The sequence below is a fragment of the Petromyzon marinus genome, chromosome 63, assembly GCF_048934315.1.
Source record: "Petromyzon marinus isolate PM22_M1 ecotype Great Lakes invasive population chromosome 63, UKy_Petmar_22M1.pri1.0, whole genome shotgun sequence".
In the NCBI taxonomy this organism is placed as follows: Eukaryota; Metazoa; Chordata; class Hyperoartia; order Petromyzontiformes; family Petromyzontidae; genus Petromyzon; species Petromyzon marinus.
This window is the reverse complement of record NC_133729.1, coordinates 1,496,843-1,508,303: the sequence shown is the minus strand read 5'-3', so window position 1 is coordinate 1,508,303 and position 11,461 is coordinate 1,496,843. Positions and strand designations below refer to the sequence as shown.

Here is an 11,461-nt window from a genome sequence, read left to right as displayed (position 1 = left end):
CCCCATATAGCCTTTTAACAGACTATTATGTACATATACACACAAATATATACATAGACACATATATACGCATACATAGCCGCGCGTATTCGACGTAGAGACACAGACACGCACATACAACATGCAAATATCCCCCGTGTAGCCTACAAGGAGTGTTGGGACAAGTGCTGTTAGCGATCGCCTATGAAGGACTGCACACGTGGAGGTGGCGTGGCCAACACCACGCCCGGCCGCCTTTGTCTCCCCGGGTGTGACGTGGAACCACATCGTACAAAGATCCCCCGTGTAGCCTTAACAGACTGTTGGGGGCAAGTGCTGTTAGCGAAGCACCTACGAAGGCCGGCACGGCACACGAAGGGGGTGGGCGGCCAGCACCACGCCCGGCCGCCTTTGTCTCCACCAGCGGCGATGTTCTTTTTACGCACCGCACCGCGTATTCATTTGAGGCTGAGTCGACCTAGGTGGGGGGGGGGGTGTGCTCAGGACCGGTTCCGACAATCGTCACCGGTGCTGACCTTGAGCGGGGACTCGAACTCTGGTGGCCGGGGTGTCGCTGCGATGCGCTCACCGCTGCACCACCACCGCTGCACCACCACCGCTCCCCAGCGCGCACGGCGCGCGCACCCAAAACCGGTTCTGCTAAGCGTGGCGTGAAGAGGCCGTGGGGCGAACGCGTTTTTCGGCGAGCACGCGACACACCTCTCTCCTTCGGCGTAATGCTCGGGTACAGTGCCAAGTGGCACAACCACCACTCTCCCCCCCCACCCCGCACCCCGCGTGGGTCATCTGAGAGGCGCGCGAACGGGGAGCGCGCAGCGGCTGCAGATTTCGCGGACACCGCAACGCCAGCGATTCGTAGTGAACCGGTCACTGGGACTCTCTGTCTACCAGGTCCGCGGAGATTCATCGATACTGGGGAGACAAAGGCGGCCAGGCGTGGTGTTGGTTAACCCCCCTCCCCCCCACCCCTCGTTTGCCCTCCCCGGGCCTTTAATAGGTGCTCGCTAACAGCACTTGCCCCGATAATCTGTTGAAAGCTATATGCGGGATCTTTGTATTTGGGTGTTTTTGTTTGCATGGATTACGCATGCAACAAGGAATTATCCATTATTAATAGACGACGTTTCGTGGCAATGGCCCTGCAGGTCACATAGGTCGCTGCTGCTGCATGTGTGCTTTGAAGAAGGGCCATGGTCCGAAACGTCGCCAATTTTTTCATTTTACCCTTGAAGGCCACGGTGATGTTATTTTTGAGTTTTTTTTATAATTCAACGTTGCCAACGCAGCAGAAACAGCGTCAGATGATGATGGCGATGAGTTTACAGCTGATGGCACGCGATAAGCCGAATCCCACCGCTGCATCTCCTCGACCGAAGAGCCCCTTAACTCGAATCTCAGCACGTGATCGCACGTGCACATGCGTGTTTAAAACATGCGTCGTTTTTTTCACGTGATGATAGAGAGCGGTGGCGCAACGGTTAGCGCGCACCGTGCTTGTATGACCAGGGCTACTGGGTCCTCATCGAGTGCATGCCACAAGTGTCGTGTCAATAATCTCAGACGGTTCCTAGGCCCCCTGCCTTGCGCGAGTGTCTTAGCGTGGTTAGCAGCAGCACTGGGGGATACAAAGACGGCCGGGCGTGGGGGCGGCCCTACCAACACAACAGAATTGTCCCTCTTGATAAGTAGGCGCTCGCGGACAGCACCGGGCGTGCGACTACAATAACGACGATCATTTAAACCCCCCCTTCCGCCTCCTCTTGATTTGAAGCTTTCGTGACTGTAGGAATGCATACTCTTTGGTTCTATCGGTAAAGCCATCACGTAGTAGGTAGAGAAAAATAAATAAAACAAGTCGCGACGTTTCGGTCGTCGTCAGGCGTGAACATCGCGGCTAAAATTTCACTCAATTGGGAGAAATGCCGAGGCTAAGGGCCTCGATGGCCATGCTTCATCACGGCCGTTGGGTGCCGGTGGGTGAGCGCGGAGCGCGAGTGTTGGGTTTTCGCGACACCACTGCTCTCCCGTTACGCACAACAATATCAAGATTCTTCTCGCAGACATCGGTGAAACGTATAAGAAGAGAAAACATTAATGTCCCCCACACTGGCAGCATGACCCTGCATGGATTCCTGCCTGCCTGGCTGGGTGAACGCCTCCCAGGTGCGCGTGGGCGGCGATGACGTCACCGCGCACATTTGCGCGGTGACGTCATCGCCGCCGTGTTCCAGCGTGCTGACGTCACGCCAACCCCCCCCCATCAGGGAGAGGGTGAAAGGGCATGCAGTTGAGAGGAGAGATAAGGAACGTGACCGTCCGGTGGAGAGAGGATCCCGGGGAAAGAGGCAAAGAGAGATCGAGGGGGCAATGGAGAGTTGGGAATGCGGAGAGCGAGGCGAGAGAGAGACAGAGAGAGAGACAGAGAGGGAGAGACAGAGAGAGACACAGTGAGAGAGACACAGTGAGAGAGACACACGGAGAGAGACAGAGACAGACAGAGAGACAGACACAGAGAGACACACAGAGATAAACACACACACAGAGAGACACAGAGACAGAGAGACAGACACACACAGAGACACAGAGAGAGACAGACAGAGAGAGACACAGAGAGAGAGGGACACACACGGAGAGAGACAGACAGAGAGACAGACACAGAGAGAGACACACAGAGAGACACACAGAGAGACACAGAGAGAGAGACAGAGAGAGAGAGAGACACACACGGAGAGAGAGACAGACACAGAGAGAGACACAGAGAGACACAGAGAGAGACACACACACGGAGAGAGACACACAGAGAGAGACAGAGACAGACACGGAGAGAGACACAGAGAGAGAGACACAGAGAGAGAGAGACGGAGAGAGAGATAGAGACACAGAGAGAGAGTCACAGAGTCACAGAGAGAGACACAGAGGACAGAGTGGGTGAGGTGCAGTGGAGGGAGGAGAAGAGGGTCGAGGAGGAGAGAGACAAAGGGACACGTGGCCCACAATGCATTGGGACACGTGGTACAGGGAAGACGATGGGAAGGTGGAGAGAGAGAGCGAGAGATGGGTGCTCTGTATGATGAGACAAGTTTTGCTGGCTGGATGGCGAGATGGCACGAACGGTGAGGTTTTCGTCACCTCGCTCGTGTGTCTCTACCGTGACAGTCTGCACAGGCAGCTTCCCTAGCGACCAATCGTGTTGGTTGCGTCGGCTCCTGAGGATTTTGAGATTGTTTTGTTGTTGTTGTTTTACTTCCACATACGACACGATGAATATTTCACCTTTAAGCAATCCGCCAAGCAAGCCCTACCCATTTAGTGAGGCTCCTCGAGTCTGTTGGTGAGCGAGATTTATAACACCCAGCACCACGCTGACCAACATCATCATCGATGTGTGGTTTCACAAATTGTGTATTGTAATTAATGTGTCTAACAAATTGTGCATTGTAATTAATGTGCGGTTTCACATATTGTGCATTGTAATTAATGTGTGGTTTCACATATTGTGTATTGTAATTAATGTGTCTCACAAATTGTATATTGTAATAAATGCGTGGTTTCACAAATTGTGTATTGTCACCAATGTGTGGTTTCACAAATTGTGTATTGTAACGTGTGATTTCACAAATTGTGTATTGTCACCAATGTGTGGTTTCACATGTTCTGTATTGTAATCAATGTCTCACAAATTGTGTATTGTTATTAATGTGTGGTTTCACAAATTGTGTATTGTAATTAATGTGTGGTTTCACATGTTCTGTATTGTAATCAATGTCTCACAAATTGTGCATTGTAATTAATGCGTGGTTTCACAAATTGTGTATTGTAATTAATGTGTGGTTTCACAAATGGTGTATTGGAATTAATGTGTGGTTTCACAAATTGTGTATTGTCACCAATGTGTGGTTTCACATGTTCTGTATTGTAATGAATGTGTCACACAAATTGTGTATTGTAATAAATGTGTGGTTTCACATATTGTGTATTGTAATTAATGTGTGGTTTTCACAAATTGTGTATTGTAATTAATGTGTGGTTTCACAAATGGTGCATTGTAAGTAATTTGTGGTTTCACAAATTGTGTATTGTAATTAATGTGTGGTTTCACAAATTGTGTATTGTAATTAATGTGTGGTTTCACAAATTGTGTATTGTAATTAATGTGTGGTTTCACAAATTGTGTATTGTAATTAATGTACGGTGTTACAAATTGTGTAATGTAATTAATGTACGGTGTCGCATTGTGTATTGTCATCAAAGTGTGGTTTTACACACTTTGATGACAATGCGTAGCTTCACAAATTGTGTATTCTCATTAAGCCACCCACACCAACCATAGCGCGTGTGTGTACACGTGTGTGCGTTTACACGCGTGTGTATGTGTGCACGTTTGTGTATGTGTGCACGTTTGTGTGCACGTGTGTGTGTGTGCACGCGTACACCCACGTCATGATCAGTTTGGTCTAAATTTTCAGATCTTTGAAGGAATAATTTCGGATAACGTTTTGTTGTGGTTGGGATTTTCGTGATGTTTCCATCAAGCACTCGCCTAACGTGTCTTGGCGTGCTGACCCTTGACACGAACATTGAACGTCCCTCTCCGCCGTAGATGTATTTTTTGTTGTTTGTGGGAAACATATTTCACTCCGGGATTTCTTTTACGCAAAATTGGCAACAGATTCTACCCCCCCCCCCCCCAGACAGAGAGCCCCCAACGAAAGCTTCGTGCGCATGATGTTCATAGCTTGTCATAGTTGCAGTACACGTACCAAAGTTTCCGGATACATGATGTTCTACTTCGTACGTAATACATTTTTTCTTTATTTTTAAAGTGGTTTCTTGGAAATATTGTGTGAGACAACAAAAACGATTATGCACATCTGGGATGTGTGGTTCGTGAGCTGTGGGGTGAGTTTAGTACTTGTGAGATGTTGGGTGAGTTTAGTACTGGTTCTGGTGAGATGTGTGGTGAGTTTAGTACTGGTTCTGGTGAGATGTGTGGTGAGTTTAGTACTGGTTCTGGTGATATGTGTGGTGAGTTTAGTACTGGTTCTGGTGAGATGTTGGGTGAGTTTAGTACTGGTTCTGGTGAGATGTGTGGTGAGTTTAGTACTGGTTCTGGTGAGATTTGTGGTGAGTTTAGTATTGGTTCTGGTGAAATGTGTGGTGAGTTTAGTACTGGTTCTGGTGAGATTTGTGGTGAGTTTAGTACTGGTTCTGGTGAGATGTGTGGTAAGTTTAGTACTGGTTCTAGTGAGATGTTGGGTGAGTTTAGTACTGGTTCTAGTGAGATGTGTGGTGAGTTTAGTACTGGTTTTGGTGAGATGTGTGGTGAGTTTAGTATTGGTTCTGGTGAGCTGTGGGGTGAGTTTAGTACTGGTGCTGGTGAGATGTTTGGTGAGGTTTAGTACTGGTGCTGGTGAGCTGTGTGGTGAGTTTAGTATTGGTTCTAGTGAGATGTTGGGTGAGTTTAGTACTGGTTCTGGTGAGCTGTGTGGTGAGTTTAGTACTGGTTCTAGTGAGATGTGTGGTGAGTTTAGTATTGGTTCTGGTGAGATGTGTGGTGAGTTTAGTACTGGTTCTAGTGAGATGTTGGGTGAGTTTAGTACTGGTTCTAGTGAGATGTGTGGTGAGTTTAGTACTGGTTTTGGTGAGATGTGTGGTGAGTTTAGTATTGGTTCTGGTGAGCTGTGGGGTGAGTTTAGTACTGGTGCTGGTGAGATGTTTGAGGTTTAGTACTGGTGCTGGTGAGCTGTGTGGTGAGTTTAGTATTGGTTCTAGTGAGATGTTGGGTGAGTTTAGTACTGGTTCTGGTGAGCTATGTGGTGAGTTTAGTATTGTTGCTGGTGAGCTGTGTGGTGAGTTTAGTATTGTTGCTGGTGAGCTGTGGGGTGAGTTTAGTATCGGTGAGCTGTGGGGTGAGTTTAGTATTGGTGAGCTGTGGGGTGAGTTTAGTATTGTTGCTGGTGAGATGTGTGGTGAGTTTAGTATTGTTGCTGGTGAGCTGTGTGGTGAGTTTAGTATCGGTGAGATGTGGGGTGAGTTTAGTATTGTTGCTGGTGAGCCTCGGGGTGAGTTTAGTATTGGTGAGCTGCGGGGTGAGTTTAGTATTGGTGAGCTGCGGGGTGAGTTTAGTATTGGTGAGCTGTGTGGTGAGTTTAGTATCGGTGAGATGTGGGGTGAGTTTAGTATTGTTGCTGGTGAGCTGTGTGGTGAGTTTAGTATTGGTGAGCTGCGGGGTGAGTTTAGTATTGGTGAGCTGCGGGGTGAGTTTAGTATTGGTGAGCTGTGTGGTGAGTTTAGTATTGGTGAGCAGTGTGGTGAGTTCAGTACTGGTTCTGGTGAGCTGTGCGGTGAGCTTTCGGAGTTCATGGAAATCAGAGCCCCAAGAGTCCTCCCGCTAGCGTCCGCTCGCCTGGCGCCGTTCAGCAACCTAGCCTGGCACCGACGGGCGCCCGCGGTCCCCTCGGTGGCGGCGAGACTCGGCCCGGCGGTCTCGCCGGGTTCTTTTTGCCGCTTTCGCTGCCAGGCGTTTTGCGGCAGCGTTCAACGCTGCGGGGGCATATGGGTCCCTCGTAGTGAAACTGTTATCTTCGTTACTTTACCGGTGAAGTGCCACACTGAGCGACCCTGGCTATCACAAACGACGGAGTGGCTCGGCATCATCATCATCATCACGTGGACATTTACAGCAGCAGCCAACCACTCTGAACGCGTGGTGACGCTGATTCTGAATGTGCAGGGGGAGAGAGACAGAGAGAGGGAGAGAGAGGCAGACTCCAAATATACAGCAGCAGCAGGCGTCAGGGTCGGGATCGAACCCACGACCTCCTGTGTACCAGGCGAGGTAGTCAACATCTCCTAGCCGACGTCGTTCGCCAAAGTGCCAGCGGCATCGGCGGCGGCGCTTTGCCGCGTGGCCACAACGTCACGGTGAAGATATTAAAAATAAATAAAAAAACACACATTTGGAAATTGACTCTGCAGAAGTAATTAATCGATTATTCGATTGATTATTTATTCGTTTATATATATGTAAATCCGCGTCGCGGCTTTGCCGAGCGGTGGCAGGCTGTGCGCCCGTCTGCGAAACGTGTAGCGCCTTCCGTCGTGCGAAACGTCGTCCAGTAAGGACGAGACAAGCACCCACTGTGCTCAATGATCGTGAAGTTTTATTGTTTATTTGACATCGTCGTCGTCGTCGTCTTTGTCGTCTCCATCCTCATCCCGACCTCGCTGCCGTGTCGAGCAGTGCACGCACAATCGGCAGCGAGCTTTGGTGCGCGTGTGAACGCCAGCACTGGTGGGGAGGAGGGAGACAAAGGCGGCCGGGCATATTAAGGCCAGGACTGCACACGAGGTGGATGCTCGTTTGTATGTACGTTGAATTTCTTTCGCACCGTGCATAGCCAACCGTGCTAATCGGAGGTGGTAGGGCCCAGTCGGAGGTGGTAGGTCCCAGTCGGAGGTGGTAGGTCCCAGGAGGTAGTGGAAGGTCCCAAGAGGTGGTGAAAGGTCCCAGTCGAAGTTGGTAGGTCCCTGGAGGTGGTGGAAGGTCCCAGGAGGTGGTCGAAGGTCCCAGGAGGTGGTGGAAGGTCCCAGTCGGTGGTGGAAGGTCCCAGGAGGTGGTGGAAGGTCCCTGGAGGTGGTTGAAGGTCCCAGGAGGTGGTTGACGATCCCAGGAGGTAGTGGAAGGTCCCAGTCGGTGGTGGAAGGTCCCAGAAGGTGGTGGAAGGTCCCAGGAGGTGGTTGACGATCCCAGGAGATGGTTGACGATCCCAGGAGGTGGTTGAAGATCCCAGGAGGTGGTTGAAGGTCTCAGGAGGTGGTGGAAGGTCCCAGCAGGTGGTGGAAGGTTCCGTGCAACTGAATGCGCTTAAAATCGTTCCGAATCTTACTCATTTTTCTGCAATAACAGAAACAGCGTGTTATTGTGTTTTGGTCTTTGGTGTTTGCTCCATTGGTCATCGCAAGGCCACCGCCGATGCGCACGGACGACGAAGGCGCCGCCTTGCACAGCTTCATAGTCGGCAAGCGTAGTTGGGGGGGGGGGGGGCGATGTTTCCGTCGCCGCGTGCTCTTACCCGAACGAGTAAACCGGCGGCGCTGTTGTTTCCCGGACCGGTAACTCTTTTGCGGGCGGGCACGACGACTGCGCCGATTCCCTCCTCGCTTTATTTCCCCCAACAACAACGACGCCATCGTGGGGTCCCCTGCCATCTGCCCGGCGAAGGGGGGGCGGCTCGACGCCCCCCCCCCCCCCCGTGCGGCGTTAATCGGGCCGGCCGGCCGCCGTGGCCTCGGATCGGCGCGTCGTCGGCGCCGGGGGGCGAGACGCGGCAGGGCCGGGGTCCGGGCGAGCGGCGGGGAGTGGTGAGCGGCGGATCATTTGGCCCGAGAGGAGGGCGCCGAGCTCGGCCAGGGCCGGTGGCTTTAGCCGGGGCACCGGGGGTTAATGCGCCGGCTGTTATTGAAAGGCGGCGTGGGGTTATTTGGTGGCGACGGGGCGGGGCGGGAGATGTGAGGTGCGGGACTTAGTGAGGCGGCGGGTTCCCGGACGGCCGCGTCTCGGAGAATCGCCGCTCGCCGTCGGGCGCCGGCCGCGACGAGTCCCCCGGATGGCACCGCGGGACGCCCGCGGTGCGGCGATGGGTTGAGGGCGCGGCCCCGGGCCGCCCGGCGTTCGACTGGCACCTCGCGCCGTGGGGGGCGTCCCGTTAGACCGACGCCTGCTCGATGACCTCTCCCGCTTGGCTCCCGCCGGCCCCTTGCGGCGAGCGGCCAAACTCCGAGAATTTGCCTCCGCTTGACCCCTGACGATGTCACCCTCTCAACGGTCGGGGGTCGACGCTGTGGTGGGCTTTGGGTCCCGCGTCCACGCAATGGAGCGGGCTGGGGCGACCCGCTTAGCCCGCGGAGCTTCGACAATGTCGCGCTCATTCTGAGGTCAGCTGGGCGGGCCGCGCGTTGCGGCGCGGTTCCTCTCGCGCCAGCCGCCGCCCCCACGCTGCGCTGGCGACCCCGGTCGACGCGCGACGGTGGCACGATTCGGCCATTCTGTTTTCCGCGTGGGGATGAATTATTTCCGACTAAAAAATAAAAAAGAAAGCTTTTTACTCTCTCTCATCCTTCTCCGAACACCCCAAAATGCGCGCAATCGCGACGCGCGTGTGGGCCAACCTGACGGGCGACGAGGGGCGGCGGGGCGGTGGGGGGGGGCGCCCCCCCCCCCCTCGCTCGCCAGTCGGTGACGGCCGACCACCGCCACGAGCGCTGTGCGGCAGCGGTGGCCGTGCGTGCATCGCGGTGGCGCTGGTGGTGGTGGTGGTGGTGCATGTCGCTGCACGGTACCCACTGTTTAAAGTGCCACGATGCACAACGCTGCTTCTGCCAAACACGGTGCGCGTGCCTGCAGTTTTAACAGCCAGCCATTGTGCGCTACCGTGTTGCGTTGATGTGCCGTGCGCGCGTGTTCCAATCTGATCTGGTGTCATTATTGTCAATGCTCTATGCGAACGTAGAAAGTTCAAATTGGCTGAATCGCAGCACCATTCAGGACCTGGTTGCTTACACCTCTCTCTCATTGTAGTTTTTGAGTGGCTACAGCAGCGAACGCGGCTGAGCATCGCGACGCTTTTAAATTCGCAAGGACGGAGACCGTGGCCGTCATTATGGTTGTCGCCTTTGAGCGGCGCGCGCCGTGAGCCATGCACGCACGCACGCACGCGAGCACATGAACACACACACTAACACGCATCCACACGCGCGCACACACACACACACACAAACAAAACAAAGATCCCCCGTGTAGCCTTAACAGACTGTGAGGGAAAGTGCTGTTAGCGAGCACCTTTGAAGGTCGGCACGGCACACGAGGCGGTGGGTGGCCAGCACCACGCCCGGCCGCCTTTGTCTCCCCAGCGGCGATGTTTTTACCACACACCACACCAGGTACTCATTTGAGCCGACCTCGGGGTGGCCCAGGACCGGTTGAAATAATCGTCGCCGGTGTCTGCCGGCGACGACTATTTGTAGCGCGGCGCGCTAACCGCTGCACCACTCGCACGCACACGCGTGGGCTTGACCCGCACCGGGCCGTTCGAGGCGTCTCGGCGGTCCCCGTGAGTGGCGCCGTCTCCGGCCGACCGAGAGCCCGGACGCGCGGGGCTTTGGCGTGCGAGCGTTCCGTGGCGTCGCGTGAGACTGCGACGCTGTCTTAGATTTTTTTTCTTTTTTTTTTTTAGACCGGCGGTCGAGGATTGCGCGCGGGCCCCTTCGTTTGTCGCCCAGTCATTTTCCGCGGCGGCCGGTTGAGACCGGTTGAGGCGGCAGCGGTGGCCGCAGCGAGTGTGGCCCAACCCGCAGCGGCCCGACGAAAAGGCTTCTGAAGGGCCGAGCGTGGCGTCGTCCGGATCCGCGCGTCACGGCCGCTCACGGTAAAATCGTGCCGCGGCGCCGAAGTTATTTTCAAGAAAGCCGTCGCCCGCCTCCCCCCCCCCCCTACCTACCTCACCGACCTCTCCCCTCGCACAGGCGGGATTGAATGCAAATCGGAGCAATAAATCATCGCCCTTTCAATTACATCGCCGAGCCACACCTGGCACGATCGCTGCGGAATAATTTGGCCGCAAGACGCCGGGCCCCGGTTTTTGCCGGAGCGAGGCCGCCGCGTGGAATGAAAGGCGCCCGGGCGGCTCGTTACACGACGCTACGCCGGCGCGTCTGGGGAGTCGCCGCTTCTCTTTCTGACGGCGCGGCACTGTCCGGCGCCGCAATGCAGGCGCGGCGGCGGCGACGTTGTGAAGAAAAAAACAAAAAAATTCGAAGTTCTCAGACGTCGGGTTTTGGCTCCGCGGGTTCGCCGCCAACGATGGAAGGCAGCGTGTCGGCTCGAGTTCCCCAAATGCGGCAGCTGCGAGGGTCCGCGCGTAAACGGGAGCATTTCTTGGCGAAATAGGCAAGCGATTATTCTTACAGTGATGATTATAATTGGGTGGTAAAGTGCGAACGCATGCGCAATGGCTAATGTCGCAATAGTAATCATTCACTTGGTAATAGTGAAGTGCACTTTGTTTAAGGCCGGCGGGTCAGCCCAGGGAAACGTCCGCGAAATTTTCGCGTCAGAAATCCGCCGGACACCGTTGTTGATTGCGATGCAAAACCACGCGGTACCCCCCAAATTTGGCCTTTCGACAAACTCGGCAAATGCCGAGGCGACCGTGGCCAGCGGGCGCCGAGCAGCTCGCCGCGCCGTGCGCCCCGGACCCGCGCCGTGCCGCTCGGGTTGATCGCAGCAGAACGACGACGCCTACGACGGGCGAGAACGACGGCTGAGCAACCCGTCCGCCCAAGTTGGTCCGAGGGGCCACCGCGAGGCGCTCTCCTGGGCCCCGGGGCCGCTTTCGCGAGGCCATCTCGGCGGCCCTGGCGCCGTCACGTCGCCGCGATCGGCCCGCGCGGAGAGATTAAG

At 54.6% G+C, this 11,461-nt stretch overlaps 1 protein-coding gene across 1 annotated transcript in view; it reads left to right on the top strand.

Moving 5' to 3' along the window:
* LOC116955998 (zinc finger homeobox protein 4-like) overlaps nt 1-11,461 on the top strand; it is a 127,211-nt gene that overhangs the window by 553 nt on the left and 115,197 nt on the right. The window contains exon 1 of the mRNA XM_076053834.1: nt 1-3,113. This exon is cut by the window's left edge and continues 553 nt beyond it. The gene's annotated coding sequence lies outside the window, so the exon portion shown is untranslated. The remainder of the gene's footprint in view (nt 3,114-11,461) is intronic.